Source organism: Triticum aestivum, chromosome 7A (genome assembly GCF_018294505.1).
Source record: "Triticum aestivum cultivar Chinese Spring chromosome 7A, IWGSC CS RefSeq v2.1, whole genome shotgun sequence".
NCBI classification, from domain to species: domain Eukaryota; kingdom Viridiplantae; phylum Streptophyta; class Magnoliopsida; order Poales; family Poaceae; genus Triticum; species Triticum aestivum.
Window position 1 is genome coordinate 186,135,540 of NC_057812.1, and position 21,978 is coordinate 186,157,517.

Consider the following 21,978-nt stretch of genomic DNA (forward strand, 5'->3'; position numbering starts at 1 on the left):
GGTGAGGGGAGAGGAGACTTGGGGTAGGGGGCAAGCAAAAGAAAAAGAAACAAGGAAAGAGGGGGGGCTAACCGGCCTGGAGTCCCGCTGGGACTCGGCCTAGAGCGAGGGAGGCGGCGGCCTGCGCCTGGCGCCTGGCGCGCGCGTGGCTGGGGCTGGGGCCTGGCCGGCCGGCCTGCTGGCTGGGCCTTTGGCCCGGCTGGCCTTGGTCTTTTTTTAACTGGATTCGCACGCAGAAAAACAAAAGAAAACTAAACTAAACGAACTCCAAAATTACTAAAGTAAATTTTCTCCGACTCCTAAAAATGAGCCGAACAAAATGAACTTGACTCCGGACCTAGAATGCAATTTTCGAAAACGCGCATTTTTCCCTATCCAAATAAAAGCAAACGAAACTCCAGCAAAACAAAATTTGATCTATTTATTAAATCTTCATTTTTCCTCAATTTTGAGAAAGTCATATTATTCCCTCTCTTATATTTTTTATATTGGAAAAATTATTGAAGATGAAATAAATAAATCAAATGATCCTCTTTTCAAATTCGAGAAAACTCTCAAATATGAAAATAACGAAATCTCCAACTCTCTCCGAAGGTCCTTGAGTTGCGTGAAATTTCTAGGATCAACCAAAATGCAAGAAAATATGCTATGCATGATGATCTAGTGTATAACATTCCAAATTGAAAATTTGGGATGTTACAGTACCGTAGTCGGACCATGAGTGTATTGGATGATTGTAATGTTATTCATGTATTTGTGTGACGTGGCGAGTGTAAGCCAACTATGTACCTTTTCCCCTATTATCTATTTACATGGGTTGTTGTGAAGATTACCTTACTTGCGACATTGCTTTCAATGCAGTTATGCCTCTAAGTCGTGCTTCGACACATAGGAGATATAGCCGCATCGAGGGCGTTACAAGTTGGTAATCAGAGCCTTCCCCGACCTTAGGAGCCCCCCTGCTTGATCGAATCATTGGCGTTGTTGAGTCATTTAGGAATTATATATCGGAGAGTTTAGGAATTCTTTTTACTCCACAGTCCCTTCATCACTCTGGTAAGGCATCCTGACGTAGAGTTTTGAATCTTCTCTTCTCAAATTTCACTAAAAAATTTAGGATCACGCGGGTATCTTGGAACCGTTCCAATTGATTTGTGACGAGAACATTATTCTTGGTGCCTCCTGTCATTTAGGGGTTGTGGCAGTGTCCTGGGGAGTTGAGCTCCGAAGTGTGGTCGTCACAATTTTATTGTTGAGATTCTGAAATACCTGAGTTTCGCCGACATCGAAAATCTCTTTTATGCAATTGTTGGTGAGATAACCTCGACGCCACCCAGTACTGGGGTGGGAGTTCGGGAGTATTGCCATTACTTGTATAACGGATGCTTTTCAAAGGTTGAGGTAGACGATTTCCGAAGTTTTTCTCGGTTATGTGTTAAAGGATGGATACAACTGGATGTAGGATTTGCTAGATTTGGGTGAGATATTATGCTTCCCCTGTATCCCCAACACCTGATTGCATAACCGGAAAGGTTCGGGAGTTTCATAGGTGGGAATTCTTGTAGCTCTAGTTCTTCTTCCACGGATATTTGGTTTGAGATTGGGTGATCCTTACCGAGTATTCGTTCTTGTTCCGTACCTTGTTGTTTTTTCTTCTACCTCAATTCTAAGTGGCTTCTCAATTTATGGATATGTGACCATTTCAATTGGAATGCATTCGTTCATTTTGTTCGGATGTGAAGACTATATATTGCAATTTCAACCCGTTTGATTCAGCTTCAATATTTGTCTATCAATGTGCTAATGGATGTCAACCTCTTCAGGATGGCTCCTCCAACACGCACGACTCCGAATCCTGATCCGCCACCACCACCTCCACCTCCGGAGGCATGGCAAGCTGTGATGGCCGCTACCAATGCAAACACGGAGCTGATCATGCAACTTCTTCAAGAGCGCAACCAAGGGAACCAGGGCCAAGGCAGCAATCAGAACCACTTTGCTACACTCAACCAGTTCCTTGCTAACCAGCCAAAGACCTTCAGCAATTGTGTTGAGGCAACAGACGCTGATGATTGGCTCGTGGACATATGTAAGCATTTCGAGTGCAGTAACGTCAGGCCTGAGGACTTTGTCAAGTTCGCTTCCTTCCAACTCAAAGACCAAGCTGCAGAATGGTTTCAGCAGTATAAAGATTCCAGAGGAGGCCATCTGATTACCTAGGATGAATTCCGTCAAGACTTCAAAGCTCATCATATTCCTCAGAGCGTGGTTGAAAGAAAGCGTGAGGAATTCTGCAACCTGAAGCAAGGCTCTATGTCTGTTTACGAGTACAACAAGATGTTTCAGAAGCTCGCCCGTTTTGCTAAGCAAGACGTCCCTGACGAGAAGAGCATGATATACTAGTTCAGGGGTGGTCTCACAGAAGAAATCCAGCTAGCTCTCGTTATCTTTGAGCCCAAGAGGTACGATGAGTTTAACAACATGGCAATGAAGCAAGAGACTGCTCAACTGAAGTGCGATGCTTCCAAGAAGCAAGTCAGAGATGCAACTCCTTCTTCCTCAACACAAGTGGCTAAGAAGCAGAAGTATTGGCTTCCTCCTCCTCCGTTCCGTCAGCCTTATCAGCAGAAGAGCAAAGGTGGCAGTGGATCTTCCCGCTCACCCAACCCTGGCTTTCAGAATAAGACTTTATCTCAAGCTCCAAGATCAAGTGCTCTGTATCACCGTCCGCTTTCAGAGGTCATGTGCAACAAGTGCCAACAGAAGGGTCACTATGCCAACAAATGCTTCAATCAGAGGCGTCTCCCTCCTCCTCCTCCTGTGAGATCGGCAAGTACAGTTGTGGTCAAGCATAACCCCAAGCACGCCAAGGTCAACTTGCTGAATGCAGCTCAGGCAGAGGACTCGTCAGATGTCATCATGGGTAACTTTCCAGTTAACTCTGTTCCTGCTAAAGTTCTTTTTGACACCGGTGCATCGCATTGTTTCATGTCAAGATCATTTGTTTCCAAGCATGACTTCGTTTCGCAAATGTTGGGTAAACCTATGGGAGTGGTGTCTCCAGCTAAGTCTATGAGGGCTACTTCAATAGTCCCGGATGTTTCTATCATGATGGGTGATTTCAAGTTTCTGGCTTCTCCAATGGTACTTGGTAATTCGGATATTGACCTTATTCTTGGAATTGATTGGGTTTCTAAGCACAAGGCTCAGCTTGATTGTGCTGCCAGGAAAATTCAATTGACTCATTCGTCTAAGGATGTAATTGTCATTACCGCTCGTGATGATACCATCCATCTGTTTTCTCTCAATGAGAAGGGTGAACTGGATGCCATCTCTCAAATTCCAGTCGTTTGCGAATATTAAGATGTCTTTCCAGAAGAGCTCCCAGGAATGCCTCCGCGTCGGCCAGTTGAATTCGTTATCGATCTTGAGCCGGGCACGGAACCTGTTTGCAAACATCCCTACAAGGTTGGACATGAAGAGTTGAAAGAGCTGAAGAAGCAACTCGATATTCAAGAGCGAATGGGTCTCATCCGACCTAGTTCTTCTCCGTGGGGTTGTGGAGTTCTTTTTGTGAAGAAGAAGGATGGAACGGACTGACTTTGTGTTGACTATCGTCCATTGAACAAGAAGACTATTAAGAACAAGTACCCACTTCCCAACATCAACGAGATGTTTGAACAACTCAAAGGTGCTCAAGTATTCTCCAAGCTTGATCTCCGTATGGGCTATCATCAGATTCGAATTCGTGAGCAAGATATTCCCAAGACAGCTTCCAGAACAAGCTATGGTTCATATGAATACACTGTCATTTCTTTTGGCCTCGTCAACGCTCCGCCGACTTTCTCTCGCATGATGAACTTCATCTTCAACGCCTACACAAATGAGTTCGTCTTGGTCTACCTCGATGACATTCTGGTCTTTTCAAAGAACAAGCAAGATCATGCCAAGCACTTGCGTTTGGTGCTCTATAAGCTCAGAGAACATCAGTTCTACGCCAAGTTCCCGAAGTGCGAGTTTTGGCTCGATGAGGTTCTCTATCTTGGGCATATCATCTCTGCCAAGGGCATAGCCGTGAATCCTGAGAAGGTGTCTGCAATTGTGAATTGGGAACCACCTCAGAATGTGAAGCAACTCCGCAGCTTCCTTGGTCTCGCAAGCTACTGTCAAAGGTTCGTTGAGAACTTTTCAATGATCGCGAAGCCTCTTTCAAACCTTCTCCAGAAGCACGTGAAGTACGTTTGGTCTCCTGAATGTGACATAGCTTTCAACACACTGAAAGAAATATAAGTCGCTGCTCCAGTTCTGACTCCTCCTGATGAATCCAAACCGTTCGAGGTCTTCTGTGATGCCTCTCTTCAAGGTCTTTGTGTAGTTTTGATGCAAGAGAAGAAAGTTGTGGCTTATACCTCTCGCCAGTTGAAGCCCAACGAGAAGAACTACCCCACTCATGACCTCGAGTTGGCAGCAGTTGTGCATGCTCTTTTGACTTGGAGACATCTCTTATTGGGAAGAAAAGTGGACATCTTCACTGACCACAAGAGTCTCAAGTACATCTTCACTGAGCCTAATCTCAACCTCGGGCGGACTCATTGGGTCGAAATGATTCAAGAGTATAATCCGAGTATCGAATATACTCCAGGCAAGGCCAATGTGATTGCTGACGCTTTGAGCAGGAAGGCTTACTGCAATAGTCTGATTCTCAAGCCTTACCAACCCGAGCTTTGTGAAGCTTTCCGCAAACTCAATCTGCAAGTTGTTCCTCAAGGTTTCCTCGCCAACCTTCAAGTCTCTCCTAATTTGGAAGATCAGATTCGCGAGGCTCAACTTCTTGATGCTATGGTGAAGAAGGTGAATATTGGGATTGCCAAGAGTCAACCCAAGTACAAGTGCTATCGCCTTGATGACAAGGATACTCTCTTCTTCGAGGATCGCATTGTTGTGCCTAAAGGTGACCTTCGTAAAGTCATTATGAACGAGGCTCACAATTCACTCCTCTCCATCCACCCTGGGAGTACGAAGATGTACCAGGACCTCAAGCAGGCTTATTGGTGGACTCGAATGAAGCGTGAGATTGCTCAGTTCGTGAATGAATGTGATGTCTGCAGAAGAGTGAAGGCAGAACACCAACGACCAGTTGGTCTCCTCCAACCTCTTGCCATTCTAGAATGGAAGTTTGACCACATTGAGATGGACTTCGTGACGAGATTTCCAAAGTCCAAGCATGGCAATGATGCTATATTCGTTGTCATCGACAAACTCACTAAAGTGGCTCATTTCCTGCCTATCAAAGAGTCTATCACTGCAGCCCAATTGGCGGAGCTTTATACCTCTTGGATTGTCTCTCTGCACGGCATTCTGCGGTTGATCTCTTCAGACCATGGCAGCATCTTTACCTCCAAGTTTTGGGATTCTTTTCAGAAGGCCATGGGCACCAACATCCGTTTCAGCACAGCTTTTCATCCTCAAACTAGCGGTCAAGTCGAGCGCGTCAATCAGATTCTTGAAGATATGCTCAGGGCTTGCGTTATCTCCTTCGGTATGAAGTGGGAAGATTGTCTTCCATATGCCGAGTTCTCCTACAACAACAACTTTCAAGCGAGTTCGGGCAAGGCCCCATTTGAAATTCTCTATGGCAGGAAGTGCCGTACTCCTCTTAACTGGTCGGAGACTCGTGAACGTCAACTTCTTGGAAATGACTTGATCACAGAGGCAGAGGAAATGTGCAAAGTCATTCGTGATAACCTCAAAGCAGCACAATCGCGCCAGAAGAGCTACTATGATAGTAAGCATCGTGATTTGGCTTTCGAGATCGGAGACCATGTTTATCTCCGCGTCTCTCCAATGAAAGGTACTCGTCGCTTCGGTATCAAAGGGAAGCTTGCCCCTAGATACGTGGGCCCTTTCAAAATCGTCAGCAAGAGAGGCGATCTCGCCTATCAACTCGAGCTTCCTTCAAACTTTGCAAATGTGCATGACGTGTTCCATGTCTCTCAGCTCCGCAAGTGCTTCAAGACCCCTGACCGCACCATCAACTTTGAAGACATTGATCTCCAAGAAGACCTCTCTTATCGTGAGCACCCAGTTGCTATTCTTGAAGAGACTGAGCGCAAGACTCGCAATAAGTCAATCAAATTCCTCAAAGTCAAGTGGTCGCACCATTCCGACCCTGAAGCCACCTGGGAACGCGAGGATCACCTCCGTTCTGAGTACCCGGCATTTTTCCAGTCCTAGATCTCGGGACGAGATCCTTTCATAGTGGTGGAGTGTTGTAACACCCCGGATGTAATTTACCTTATCTGTACTCCAACTCTTGCCGTTTCCGGCCTAAGTTATTCTATTTTCCTCGGGTTCGGGTTTTTGTCTCCGTGTGTTGTTGCCTTGTCATGCATCTCATATCATGTCATCATGTGCATTGCATTTGCATACGTGTTCATCATATGCATCCGAGCATTTTCCCCGTTGTCCGTTTTGCATTCCGGCGCTCCTATCTCCTCCGGTGCCCCTTTCTACCTCTTTTCATGTGTGGGGGTTAAACATTTACGGATTGGACTAAGACTTGCCAAGCGGCCTTGGTTTACTACCGGTAGACCACCTGTCAAGTTTCGTGCCATTTGGACTTCGTCTCATACTCCAAGGGTTAACCGAGGGACCGAGAAGGCCTCATTTGTGTTGCAGCCCAACACCCTTCCAATTTGGCCCAAAAACCCACCTAAACCCTCTCCATCGTCTCAGTCGTTCGATCACGATCGCGTGCCGAAAACTGCACTCCATTTGGAGCTTCCTAGCTCCCTCTATGCCTATATATAGATCCCCTCTCGAAAATCCCGGATCCCCTCCTTCCAAACCCTAGCTTTCTACCTCGCGCGCCACCGGACATGTCCGGAGTCCGCCGGACAGAGCGTCGCCGCCAGTCGTCGCGCGCCACGTGGCAGGCGCCGCCACCTCGCGCCCGCGGCCCGTCGAGCCCGCTCGGGGCCCCCGCGGCCCAGATCCCTTGCGCCGCCGCCCGAGCTTCTTCTTCCTCTCGTGCCGCCCGGGTCCTCCCTTGCGCCGCCGCCCACCGTCTCGTCGCCGGTCCTCCCCGACGCAGGAGACCACCGATGACTCCGCGCCGGCAACCGCCGACGACGCCGCGCCCCACACCGCCCGAGGTCGCGGCCGCCATCCGCCGCCTCGCCGTCCGCCGCCTCGACACCGGCCCACCTCCGCATCCCCGGCGACAGCTCAGCCGGTGAACCTCGTTGTGCGTGCCACCGCGGCCCGGATCTGGATCGGGAGCTACAGTAAACCCTAGATCCGGGGTTGACTTTCCCCCTCTCTTCTTATTTTTTGCAATATTCTTCATGTCGTAACTCCGCATCTGTAGCTCCAATTTGCGCATGTAGCATATCAAAATGTTCGTCTCAATGAGTACTTCATTTAATCTCATTACATCATTTTCGTTTGAGCTCATCTTGATGCCCGAAATGCTGTTGGAAGAGGGCTATGTGATAAACTTGGCAGATCTGTTTCATCAAATAGCTTTTTGTCATTTTTGCCATGATTAAAGTGTGCATGATATGCTCCTGAGCTCTACAAGAGTTTTGTTATAGGCCATGCCATTTTTACAGAGGTGCTTACCATGTATTTTTGTGATATGTGTGGTCACTGGCACAAGCTTGCAAAGTAGCGTAATCGGTAATGCTGATTTCAGGGACTTAGAATTTCACGAAGTCGTTGATCTATTTTTGTCGTTATGCCATATGTTCATGTTGTTTCCTAGTGATCCGTGCCTCTTTTGAGGATGATCAGTAAGGATGTTTTGTTAACATTGTGGTGATCTATCCATCCATGTCTTTGTTTGCATTTATGGAGCACCCTAGCTTGAGTCAATCGAGCTCTACTTTTGCTATTTCGTGAATCCTGGCAGATTGTTGACTTGTTAGCGATTTTGCCGAGGTTGTTGCTATTGATGCGTGCATGCTATGTTGTTGTTCTTGCCATGTCTAGATTCTATGCCATGTATTGTTGATGGGTGTATGCTTAGTTTGTCATGCCATGCTCTGTAGTGAGTGCATCGAGCTCGTGAACATGCCTACTCGTTAACTGATTTGCATGCTCCAGTTTTTCACTAAGTCTGAGATCTGTTTATGTTTTTGACATGTTCACATGCTTGCAATTGTATTTTCTGATCCCTTTTGGCTCAAGGTCACTAATGGACTTTTGTTAAGTGCTTTGAGTATCTTCATGCCATGCCTTGCTTTGCCATGTTAAGTTCCTGTAGCATGTACTTTTCATGCTCTAAAGTGTGCTTCCTGATGTTAAATTCCAGACTTGTGTTAATTTCACTAAGTCTGAAACCTATTATCGTTTGCACTTTTGCCATGCTTGTTTGAACCTGTTATTGGATGAACTAGCCGTAGCTCACTGTTCATCTTTTGTTAAGCTTATGAGTGGATCCCTGCCATGTATTTTGTTGTCATGTTTGAGCGATGTAGTATATTTATCTTGATGCATTTAGATGGCTACTTGCTGATTATCGCAGACCGGTGCCATATTTGTTTTGCTTGCCATTTCCAAACCGTGCATCCGATTCCGGTGATCTTTATATCGATTTCAGCCGAAATCACCTCACCTTTCCAGTGGCACTCTTAGATTTCCAAGTTGAGTCCAGGTTCAATCATTCCTTGTCAAATCTTGCATATGCATCACATATCGCATCCCGCATAGCATACCATGTTTGCATCATGTTGTTTGAGCATTGCACATGGTTGGTTGTGTTCCTTTTGCTTGTTTGTCTTGTTTGGGTAGAGCCGGGAGACGAGTTCACGAACGAGGAGCCCGTTGAGTTTGCTTACATGGATCAAGTCAACTGTGACAACTTTGCAGGCAAGATGATCATACCCTCGAAATCACTTCTATCTTTGCTTGCTAGATGCTCGCTCTTTTGCTATGCCTATGCTACGATGCCTACCACTTGCTTATCATGCCTCCTAAATTGCCATGTCAAACCTCTAACCCACCATGTCCTAGCAAACCGTTGATTGGCTATGTTACCACTTTGCTCAGCCCCTCTTATAGCGTTGCTAGTTGCAGGAGAAGATTGAAGATCGTTCCTTGTTGGAACATTGCTTATTGTTGGGATATCACTATATTATCTTGTTATCTTAATGCACCTATATACTTGGTAAAGGGTGGAAGGCTCGGCCTTTTGCCTAGTGTTTTGTTCCACTCTTGCCGCCCTAGTTTCCGTCACATCGGTGTTATGTTCCCGGATTTTGCGTTCCTTACGCGGTTGGGTTATAATGGGAACCCCTTGACAGTTCGCCTTGAATAAAACTCCTCCAGCAAGGCCCGACCTTGGTTTTACCATTCGCCACCTAGCCTTTTTCCCTTGGGTTTCACGGACTCAAGGGTCATCTTTATTTTGTACCCCCGGGCCAGTGCTTCTCTAAGTGTTGGTCCAACCCAGAGCACCGTGCGGGGCCGTCCCTTGGCAACTTGGGTTACATTGGCTCCCGTATGCTTAGCTTATCCGGTGTGCCCTGAGAACAAGATATGTGCAGCTCCTATCGGGATTTGTCGGCACAGCGGGTGGTCTTGCTGGACTTGTTTTACCATTGTCGAGGATATCTTGTAACCGGGATGCCGAGTCTGATCGGGTCTTCCCGCTAGAAGGAATATCCTTCGTTGACAGTGAGAGCTTGTGATGGGCTAAGTTGGGACTCCCTGCAGGGATTTGAACTTTCGAAAGCCGTGCCCGCGGTTATGGGCAGATGGGAATTTGTTAATGTCCGGTTGTAGATAACTTGAAACTTAACTTAATTAAAATGAATCAACCGCGTGTGTTACCGTGATGGTCTCTTCTCGGCAGAGTCCGGGAAGTGAACACTGTGTTGGGGTAATGCTTGACGTAGGTTGTTCTAGGATCACTTCTTGATCATAGTTCTTCGTTCATGCTTTGACTTCTCTTCTCGCTCTCTTTTGCGAACAGGTTAGCCACCATATATGCTAGTCGCTTGCCGCAGCTCCACATATTACGTTGCCTTACCTATAAGCTTAAATAGTCTTGATCGCGAGGGTGCGAGATTGTTGAGTCCCCGTGACTCACAAATTACTTTCAAAACCAGATGCAGGGACCGATGATATCGTTCCAGACGATGTGCTTGAGCTCAAGTGGGAGTTCGACGAATACTCTCGCCGTTACTATGTGTCTTTCCCAGATGATCAGTAGTGGTGCCCAGTTGGGGCGATCGGGGACTTTGTCGCATGTGGGGGTTGATCTTTATTTTGGTACCGTAGTCGGACCATGAGTGTATTGGATGATTGTAATGTTATTCATGTATTTGTGTGACGTGGCGAGTGTAAGCCAACTATGTACCTTTTCCCCTATTATCTATTTACATGGGTTGTTGTGAAGATTACCTTACTTGCGACATTGCTTTCAATGCGGTTATGCCTCTAAGTCATGCTTCGACACGTGGGAGATATAGCCGCTTCGAGGGCGTTACATCCATCTCAATGTGAGCGGTGGCTCCCGACCGAGAACAGCTAGATCAAAGCTAATGAGGATGGTGCACTATCAAGTTTTGGGAAGAAGGGGGAGTTGTGTGCTGCTGAGAGACCATCGTGGAGCGTTTTCGGCATGCGTGTGTCATTTTTTCTGTCAGCATATGTGGAACCCCGAGCGGACAAAGGTTTTGTCGTGTGATATGGAGAATCTCTTAATTTAGTGAGCTTTTGAGCACCAACGTGTTGTCACGCAATGACACATATAGCTCTATGTTATCGCTTCTATCCTATCACAACCAAGTTGCTTGCATGCATTTATTGTGTGCTAGCCATCTTTTGACATCAACTGATGGGCAAATGCTTCCAAATTTTTATCTGGGCATTAGTACACAATTTATGTATTCAAATATTAGAGGTCCGGGTGGGATGTATGACAACCGTGAATAGTGATTTATTTTCATATTTCAAATGGAATTTTTTTGTTAGGTGTGACTAATGAGAACCTTCTCTGTTCACATAACTAATGGTATTTTTTCAAACATATATAATCCCATAAAAGCAAAGTGAATCTAGAATTGACTTGAATGCACTAAATGAATGTGGATATGATGAGGCATGTTTCTATCAAAGTATTTGTTATTTAATTGAAGACAAACTCTAATGATTAGTGAGGTGCATGATGTACACCCTATATGTTGTATGGAGAATCTAACGAGAACCAATATGCGAGAACAAGTCATCGCTTCCAATATATCACTTCATCAACTGCAGTGGTCGGGCCTTGAGTCTGACTCAACTTCACATCTTGTAACACAGGCATGAACCCTTTCTTTGACTGTTCCATTTTGAACTTCTTCAAAACTTTGTCAAGGTATGTGCTTTGTGAAAGTCCTATTAAGTGTCTTGATCTATCTCTATAGATCTTGATGCCCAATATATAAGCAGCTTCAGCAAGGTATTTCATTGAAAAACTTTTATTCAAGTATCCTTTATGCTATCCAGAAATTCTATATCATTTCCAATCAACAATATGTCATCTACATATAATATCAGAAATGCTACAAAGCTCCCACTCACTTTCTTGTAAATACAGGCTTCACCGAAAGCCTGTACAAAACCAATTCTTTGATCACTTCATCAAAGCATTAATTCCAACTCCAGATGCTTGCACAAGTCCATAGATGGATCGTTGGAGCTTGCACACTTTGTTAGCACCTTTAGGATTGACAAAACCTTCTGGTTGCATGATATACAACTCTTCTTTAAGAAATCCATTAAGGAATGCAGTTTTGACATCCACTTGCCAAAATTTCATAATCATAAAATGCGGCAATTGCTAACATGATTCGGACTGACTTAAGCATCTCTATGGGTGAGAAGGTTTCATCATAGTAAACCCCTTGAACTTGCCGAAAACCTTTCGCGACAAGTCGAGCTTTGTGGATGGTGACATTACCATCAGCGTCCGTATTCTTCTTGAATATCCATTTATTCTCAATGGCTTGCCAATCATCGGGCAAGTCCACCAAAGTCCATACTTTGTTCTAATATGTGAATCCTATCTCAGATTTCATGGCCTTAAGCCATTTATCGGAATCTGGGCTCATGATGGCTTCTTCATAGTTCGTAGGTTCGCCATAGTCTAGTAACATGACTTCCAGAACAGGATTACCATACCACTCTGGTGTGGAACGTGCTATGTTCGACCTACGAGGTCCAGTAGTAACTTGATATGAAGTTTCATGATCATCATCGTTAGCCTCCTCTCTAGTTGGTGTAGGCATCACGGGAGCGGATTTCTCTGATGTGCTACTATCCAAATTGAGAGAAGGTACAATTGCCTCATCAAGTTCTACTTTCCTCCCACTCACTTATTTCAAGAGAAACTCCTTCTCTAAAAATGTTCCATTCTTGGCAACAAAGGTCTTGCCTTCGGATCTGTGGTAGAAGGTGTACCCAATTGTTTCCTCAGGGTATCCTATGAAGATGCACTTCTCTGATTTGGGTTCCAGCTTATCAGGCTGAAGCCTTTTGAAATAAGTGTCACAACCCCAAACTTTAAGAAACGATAGCTTAGGTTTCTTGCCAAACCACAGTTCATACAGTGTCGTCTCAGCGGATTTAGACGGTGCCCTATTTAACGTGAATGCAGCTGTCTCTAATGCATAACCCCAAAATGGTAGTGGTAAATTGGTAAGAGACATCATATATCGCACCTTATCTAATAAATTATGGTTACGATGTTCGTATACACCATTACACTGTGGTGTTCCAGGTGGCGTGAGTTGTGAAACTATTCCACATTGTTTTAAATTAAGGCCAAAATCGTAACTCAAATATTCGCCTCAGCCATCTGATCGTAGAAACTTTATTTTCTTATTACGATGATTCTCCACTTCATTCTGAAATTCTTTGAACTTTTCAAATGTTTCAGACTTGTGTTTCATTAAGTAGATGTACCCATATCTGCTCAAATCACCTATGATGGTCAGAAAATAACGATACCCGACGCATGCCTCAACACTCATTGGACTGCATACATCGGTATGTATTATTTCCAATAAGTCATTAGCTCGCTCCATTGTTCTGGAGAACAGAGTTTTAGTCATCTTGCCCATGAGGCATGGTTCGCAAGTATCAAATGATTCATAATCAAGTGATTCCAAAAGCCCATTTGCATGGAGTTTCTTCATGCGCTTTACACCAATATTACCTAAACGTCAATGCCACAAATATGTTCCACTATCGTTATCAACTTCGCATCTTTTGGCATCAATATTATGAATATGTGTATCACCAGAATTGAGATTCAAAAAAAATAGACCACTCTTCAAGGGTGCATGACCATAAAAGATATTACTCATATAAATAGAACAACCATTATTCTCTGATTTAAATGAATAACCGTCTCGCACTAAACAAGATCCAGATATAATGTTCATGCTCAACGCTGGCACCAAATAACAATTATTCAGGTTTAAGACTAATCCCGAAGGTAGATGTAGAGGTAGCGTGCCAATGGCGATCACATCGACATTGGAACCATTCTCGACGCGCATCGTCACCTCATCCTTAGCCAATCATCGTTTAATCCGTAGCTCCTATTTCGAGTTACAAATATGAGCACCCGAACCAGTATCAAATACCCAGGCGCTACTACGAGCATTAGTAAGGTACACATCAATAACATGTATATCAAATATACCTTTGTTCACTTTGCCATCCTTCTTATCCGTGAAATACGTGGGGCAGTTCCCTTTCTAGTGACCAGTCCCTTTCCGGTAGAAGCACTCAGTTTCAGGCTTGGATCCAGCTTTGGGCTTCTTCCCGGGAGTGGCAACTTGCTTGCCATTCTTCTTGAAGTTCCCCTTCTTTCCCTTGCCCTTTTTATTGAAACTGGTGGTCTTGTTAACCATCAACTCTTGATGCTCCTTCTTCATTTCTACCTCCACAGCCTTGAGCATTGTGAAGAGCTCAGGAATTGTCTTCTCCATCCCTTGCATATTATAGTTCATCACGAAGCCTTTGTAGCTTGGTGGCAGTGATTAAAGAACTCTGTCAATAACACTATCATTTGGAAGATTAACTCCCAGCTCAGTCAAGTGATTATGATACCCGGATATTTTGAGTATGTGTTCACTGATAGAACTGTTCTCCTCCATCTTGCAGCTATAGAACTTGTTGGAGACTTCTTATCTCTTAACTCGGGCATTTGCTTGAAATATTAACTTCAACTCCTGGAACATATCATATGCTCCATGACGTTCAAAATGTCTTTGAAGTCCCAATTCTAAGCCGTAAAGCATGGCACACTAAACTATTGAGTAGTCATCAGATCGAGCTTGCTAGACATTCAAAACATCAGCAGGCCTTTCACCTAGCGATGCATCAAGGACATAATTCTTATGTGCAGCAATGAGTATAATCCTCAAGTTACGGACCCAACCCGTGTAGTTTCTACCATCATCTTTCAACTTAGCTTTCTCTTGGAACGCATTAAAATTCAGGGAATGGTAGCACGGGCCATTGATCTACAACATAGATATGCAAATACTATCAAGACTAAGTTCATGATAAATTAAGTTCAATTAATAAAATTACTTAAGAACTCTCACTTAGATAGACATCCCTCAAGTCATCTAAATGATACTTGATCCAAATCAACTAATCCATGTCCGATCATCACGTGAGATGGAGTAGTCATCAATGGTGAACATCTCTATGTTGATCATATCTACTATATGATTTACGTTTGACCTTTCGATCTCTAGTGTTTCGAGCACATGTCTATACATGCTAGGCTCGTCAAGTTTAACCCAAGTATTCTGCATGTGCAAAACTGTCTTGCACCCGTTGTATGTGAACGTAGAGTCTATCACACCCGATCATCACGTGGTGTCTCAACACGACAAACTGTAGCAACGGTGCATACTTAGGGAGAACATTTTTACCTTGAAATTTAGTGAAGGGATCATCTTATAATGCTACCGTCGTACTAAGCCAAATAAGATGCATAAAAAGATAAAAATCACATGCAATCACAATATGTGACATGATATGGCCATCATCATCTTGTGCTTTTGATCTCCATCTCCAAAGCATCGTCCTGATCTCCATCATCACCAGCTCGACACCTTGATCTCCATTGTAGCGTCGTGGTCGTCTCTGCAACTATTGCTTCGACAACTATCGCTAACGCACAGTGATAAAGTAAAGCAATTACATGGTGTTTGCATTTCATACAATAAAGAGACAACCATAAGGCTCCTGTCGGTTGTCAGATATCTTAAAAAACATGCATCTCATACAATAGCGTTTATCACATCATGTCTTAACCATATCACATCACAACATGCCCAGCAAAAACAAGTTAGACGTGCTCTACTTTGTTGTTGCATGTTTTACGTGGTTGCTACGGGCTTCTAGCATGAACCGTTCTTACCTACGCATAAAACCACAATGGTGTTTCGTCAAGTTTGCTATTATAACCTTCTTCAAGGACAGCCGTAGTCAAATTCGATTCAACTAAAGTAGGAAAAACAGACACCCGCCAGTCACCTTTATGCAAAACTAGTTGCATGTCTGTCGGTGGAACCGGTCTCATGTGCGTGGACATGTAAGGTTGGTCCGGGCCGCTTCATCCCACAATACCGCCTGGAAAATGAGAGTCAAATGACAAATAATGTAAATTGAGAGGATATGATATTTGTGATTAGGAACCTGGTATATGTTGAAGATCCTCCCCGGCAACGGCGCCAAAAAATCCTTTTGATGCTGCTTGAAGCTACGTCGGTGTTTCCCCAAAGAGGAAGGGATGATGCAGCACAACGACAGTAGTTATTTCCCTCAGTTATGAGACCAAGGTTATTGAACTAGTAGGATAACCAAGCAACACAACATAAACATCCCCTGCACACAAATAACAAATACTCACAACCCGACGTGTAAAAGGGGTTGTCAATCCCTTTCGGGTAGCGGCGCCCCAAGATAGGCAAACGGGCGTGAGATAAATTGTAGTAGATTGATAGATCGAACACTAAATAAAATAAATAAGAATAAATTGCAGCAAGGTATTTTTGTATTTTTGCTTTAATAGATCTGAAAATAAAAGCAAAGGAAAAGTAGATCGCAAAGGCATATAATATGAGAAAGAGACCCGGGGGCCGTAGGTTTCACTAGTGGCTTCTCTCAAGAAAAATAGCAAATCGTGGGTAAACAAATTACTGTTGGGAAATTGATAGAAATTCAAATAATCATGATGATATCCAGGCAATGATCATGATATAGGCATGACGTCCAAGATTAGTAGATCCACTCCTACCTGCATCTACTACTATTACTCCACACATCAACCGCTATCCAGCATGCATCTAGTGTATTAAGGTCATGGGGAAACGGAGTAATGCAATAAGAATGATGACATGATGTAGACAAGATCTATCTATGTAGAGATAGACCCCCATTGTTTTAACCTTACTAGCAACGATACATACATGTCGGTTCCCTTTCTGTCACTGGGATCAAGCAGTGTAAGATCGAACCCACTACAAAGCACCTCTTCCCATTACAAGATAAATAGATCAAGTTGGCCAAACAAAACCCAAATATCGGAGAAGAAATACGTGGCTATAAGGAATCATGCATATAAGAGATCAAAGAAACTCAAATAACTTTCATGGATATAAAAAGATAGATCTGATCATAAACTCAAAGTTCATCTGATCCCAACAAACACACCGCAAAAAGAGTTACATCATATGGATCTCCAAGAGACCATTGTATTGAGAATCAGACGAGAGAGAGGAAGCCATCTAGCTACTAACTAAGAACCCAAAGGTCTTCAAAGGACTATTCACGCATCATTGGAGAGGCACCAATGGAAGTGGTGAACCCCTCTGTGATGGTGTCTAGATTGGATCTGGTGGTTCTGGACTCTGCGGTGACTGGAATTGATTTTCATCAACTCCCCTAGGGTTTCTAAAACATTGGGGTATTTATAGAGCAAAGAGGCGGTCCGGGGGAGCACCCGAGGTGGGCACAACCCACCAGGGCGTGGCTGGGCCTCCTGGCGCGCCCTGGTGGGTTGTGCTCCCCTCGGAGCACCCCAGGCGCTACCTTGGCCCATTGGGTGTCTTCTATTCCATAAAAAATCTCCATGAAGTTTTGTTGCATTTGGACTCCGTTTGGTATTGATTTCCTGCAATGTAAAAACATGCAGAAAACAACAACTCGCACTTGGCACTATGTCAATAGGTTAGTACCAAAAAATGATATAAAATGACTATAAAATGATTATAAAACATCCGAGATTGATAATATAACAACATGGAACAATAAAAAAGTATAGATACATTGGAGACATATCAGCATCCCCAAGCTCAATTCCTGCTCGTCCTCGAGTAGGTATGTGATAAAAACGGAATTTTTGATGTGGAATGTTGCCTAACATGTCATATCATATTCTTTTCTTTATATTGTCGGTGTCAAAACCGGCGGATCTCGGGTAGGGGGTCCCGAACTATGCGTCTAAGGCGAATGGTAACAGGAGGCAGGGGACACGATGTTTACCCAGGTTTGGGCCCTCTTGATGGAGGTAATCCCCTACGTCCTGCTTGACTGTTCTTGTGATGATATGAGTATTACAAGAGTTGATCTACCACGAGATCGTAGAGGCTAAACCCTAGAAGCTAGCCTATGTTATGATTGTATGTTGTCCTATGGACTAAAACCCTCCGGTTTATATAGACACCGGAGGGGGCTAGGGTTACACAAGGTCGGTTACAAGGGAGGAGATATACATATCCGTATTGCCTAGCTTACCTTCCACACCAAGGAGAGTCACATCCGAGCACGAGACGAAGTCTTCAATCTTGTATCCCCTCAGTAGCCCCTGAACCAGGCTTCAATGACAATGAGTCTGGCACGCAGTATTGCCTTCGGCATTGCAAGGCGGGTTCCTCCTCCGAATACTCCATGGAAGAGTTTGAAGACAAGGATAGTGTTCGGCCCTGAAAAATAAGTTCCACATACCATTGTAGAGAGAATAATATTTCCACAAATCTAATCTGCCGACACGTTTTGACAACATGACATCATGCCACGGCCCGGTCATTATTCGAACCGTTTTTCTCAACTAGCACTGCACATATCGCGAAGCGGTTTTCTTGACACGTCTTGTCAAAGCAGAGATCGTGTTCCCCTTATCACGGGATTCTCATCAATACAGACGTGGGTAACCCAACCGTGCCTGTTGATATGACTCCTAGATCTTAGAAAAGTCCCAAACGGCCACGAGGAGGACGCCTGATATTCACCCCCTTTATAACGAGGACAATGCCTTTTCTTTCTCCCTCTCGTGCTCAATCGAATCCTTCCCCCGCCTCGAGTTCTAACACCCAAAGCTCAAGTCAGGCGATTCGGACCTTCAACTATGTCCGGATCCAACCTTCAAGGTCGGTGGATGCCCTCCTCTGTAATGGAGGAGGACATCAAGAAGCTGAGAGAGGCCAGATATCTGACCGCCGAAATTTCACATAGGCTGCCTGCCCGAGGGCAGGTTGTCCCTACTACCGAACCCACCGAGAGTGTCGTGTTCATCTCCCACTTCCTCCGAGGACTAGGCCTCGCTCTGGATCCCTTTGTCAGGGGTCTTGTGTTCTATTATGGGCTGGATTTCCATGATCTAGCCCCGGACTCCCTTCTTCACATCTCATCATTTATTGTCGTATGTGAGGCCTTCCTCCGCATTACCCCTCACTTCGGCCTATGGCTCAAGACCTTCAATGTGAAGCCGAAGATGATCGAGGGGCGGCACGCAGAGTGCGGAGGTGCTTTAATAAGCAAAATCGTTGATGCTCCATGGCCAGAGGGCTCCTTCCCAGAGGTGTCCAGATTGTGGCAGCGGGACTGGTTTTACATCACAGCTCCCCGAAGTGCCAAGTGGGTAGCCGCCCCCACCTTTCGCTCGGGCCCCCCACCGCAATTGATGTCATGGATCAGCAGGGGGCTGAGCTGGGGTCCAGCAAAGGACGTGCCAATACTGCAGAGCCGTATCCGAGATCTCTTTGAGAGAAATTTCAGTCTGATTATGGTAATGCAAGTTATGCTAGTTCGTCGAGTCCAGCCTTGCAAATGCCGGCCCCTCCGTATGTGGGAATTCAACCCGGAAGGACCGCGAGCTATTCAGAATTTCCTCGGCATGACGCTCGAAGAGATGTACAAATCGTTCTTCGGACCCCAAATAAAGTGTCCGGACACCTCCGAGGATGTGGGTTTGAGCTGCAACCGCCCTGCTACCCAAGTAAGTAATCCCATGGCCGAACCCGCCGTCCTTTTATTTATCATGGCATCATTCTAAAGAGTCACTCTTTGACCAGGACTGGATAACAAAGGCGAGGATGATCAGGTGTTCGGCCCCCCTTCCTGAGAGCTTGGACAATCCGGTGCTGGAAAAGATGCTTGAGCCGGCACCTTATCTAGTGCCCTCAAAGGAAGATGAAGGGGAGAATAAAGAGGGTGAAAGCGGGCATCACTCGCTAATTATTCCAACCGAGGGAATGAGCGCCTCTGCGGGGGAGGATAACCAAGGGGAAGAATCTGACATTCTCTCTCCCTGGGTGTCGGTGTCAAAACCGGCGGATCTCGGGTAGGGGGTCCCGAACTGTGCGTCTAGGCCGGATGGTAACAGGAGGCAGGGGACACGATGTTTTACCCAGGTTCGATCCCTCTTGATGGAGGTAAAACCCTCTGTCCTGCTTGATTAATATTGATGATATGGGTAGTACAAGAGTAGATCTACCACGAGATCGGAGAGGCTAAACCCTAGAAGCTAGCCTATGGTATGATTGTATGTTGTGGTTGTTGTCCTACGGACTAAAACCCTTCGGTTTATATAGACACCGGAGAGGGTTAGGGTTACACAAGGTCGGTTACAAAGGAGGAGATATCCATATCCGTATTGCCTAGCTTGCCTTCCACGCCAAGTAGAGTCCTATCCGGACACGAGAAGAAGTCTTCAATCTTGTCTCTTCATAGTCTAACAGTCCGGCCAATGGAGATAGTCCGGCTATCCGGAGACCCCCTAATATAGGACTCCCTTAGTAGCCCCTGAACCAGGCTTCAATGACGATGAGTCCGGCGCGCAATATTGTCTTCGACATTGCAAGGCGGGTTCCTTCTCCGAATACATCACACAAGAATTTGAATACGAGGATAGTGTCCGACCCTGCAAAATAAGTTCCACATACCACCGTAGAGAGAATAATATTTTCGCAAATCTAATTTGCTGACTTGTTTTGACAGTATGACATTGTGTCATGGCCCGGTGATTATTCGAACCGTTTCCTTTAACTAGCCCCACACATAACGCGGGGTAGTTTTTCGACATGTCTTGTCAAAGCAGAGATCGTGTCCCCTTATTACGGGATTCTCATCAATACGGTCATGGGTAACCCAACCACGCCATTGATTACGGCGCTTGGGGGATAAGAGAGTTTTACCAGGAAGTGGGGACGCTTAGTTTCGTCCGCCCATATAAAGGGATATGGATTCACCTTTATATCCATGCCTTCTTCCTCCTTTCCTCATTCGTTTTCGCACACTCGAGCTCTAGTGCCCAAGTCCGCACTTCTCACCTCAACCTTCTCCAACCATGTCCGGAGCGGGAGGCAAGTGGATGGTCTCCTCCGTCACAGAGGGAGACATCAAGAAGCTGCTCCGAGCCGGATACTTAGCTGTGAATATCGCGCATCGGCTGCCCGCTACGGGGCAAATCGTCCCTACCCCGGAACCTCACGAGAGGGTACTTTTCCTCCACCACTTCCTCCGTGGATTGGGGTTTCCCCTCCATCCATTCGTCCGTGGTCTCATGTTCTACTATGGGTTGGACTTTCATGATCTGGCCCCGAACTTCGTCCTCAACATTTCGGCGTTCATCGTCTTGTGTGAGGCTTTCCTCCGCATCTAGCCCCACTTCGGCCTGTGGTTAAAGACCTTCAATATCAAGCCGAAGGTGGTACGAGGCCAACAAGCAGAATGCGGCGGAGCCATGGTGGGCAAGATGCCCAACGTTATATGGATTCAAGGATCCTTCGTGGAGACAATAAAGGGATGGCAATCGGCGTGGTTCTACATCACCGAGCCGCGCGACGCCAAATGGGCGGCAGCCCCCGAGTTTTGGTTCTGATTCCCTACACGGCTCACTTCCTGGAAAGAGAAGGGATTGTTGTGGGGTTCATCGGTGGAGCTGGATGGACTCCAGAAATGTATTCGGAGTATGGCGAGCAAGAAGCTCAAGCTTGTCAACAAAGTCCAAGTTATGCTCATCCGCCGGATCCTCCCGTGTCAACAACGGGATTTTACCTTGTGGGAGTTCGACCCAGCCCGGCACCAGACTCTGAGCGAGCTCTTTGATACGATGCACAAGGACGTCTGGAAGGTGTTGTTCAAGGGCGCCGAGGTCCCTCCTTCTCTCGCTGAGGACTGCAGACTAAGCGCAAAGCACCTAGCGCGTTCGGTGAGTTCAATACGTCCCGTAGGACAGTTATTTTCCCTAGCTTAATTATGTGCGGGGTCTAATCTCCATGCCTTTGACATGACTGGGTGGAGACGTCAGGGCAGATTAACTGTCTAGCCCCTTTGCCCGAAGATACTGCGGGCGCTCTCCTGACGGAGATGCTGACTCCGGCTCCTTAGAAGGTACCGGAGAAGACCAAGAAGGCCAAGGGAACCCGAAAGAGTTCCCGGCGCCAGGTGTTATCGAACTCATTGTCCGATAACTCTGCGGCACACTCCTCCCCTAAAGACGAGGAGGAAGAAGAAGATGCTCCCACTCCAGGCGGGGAGACAAGAAAAGGAAGGCCGCCCCAATTAGGGAGGCTGAAGGGTCCAAGAAGGGGAGAACTCTCCTTCCGGACTACTCTACCACCGCCGCCGACGGTGAAGACGAGTGGCTGCCCATGGCCAAGCCCCTGGGGAAGTCGTAAG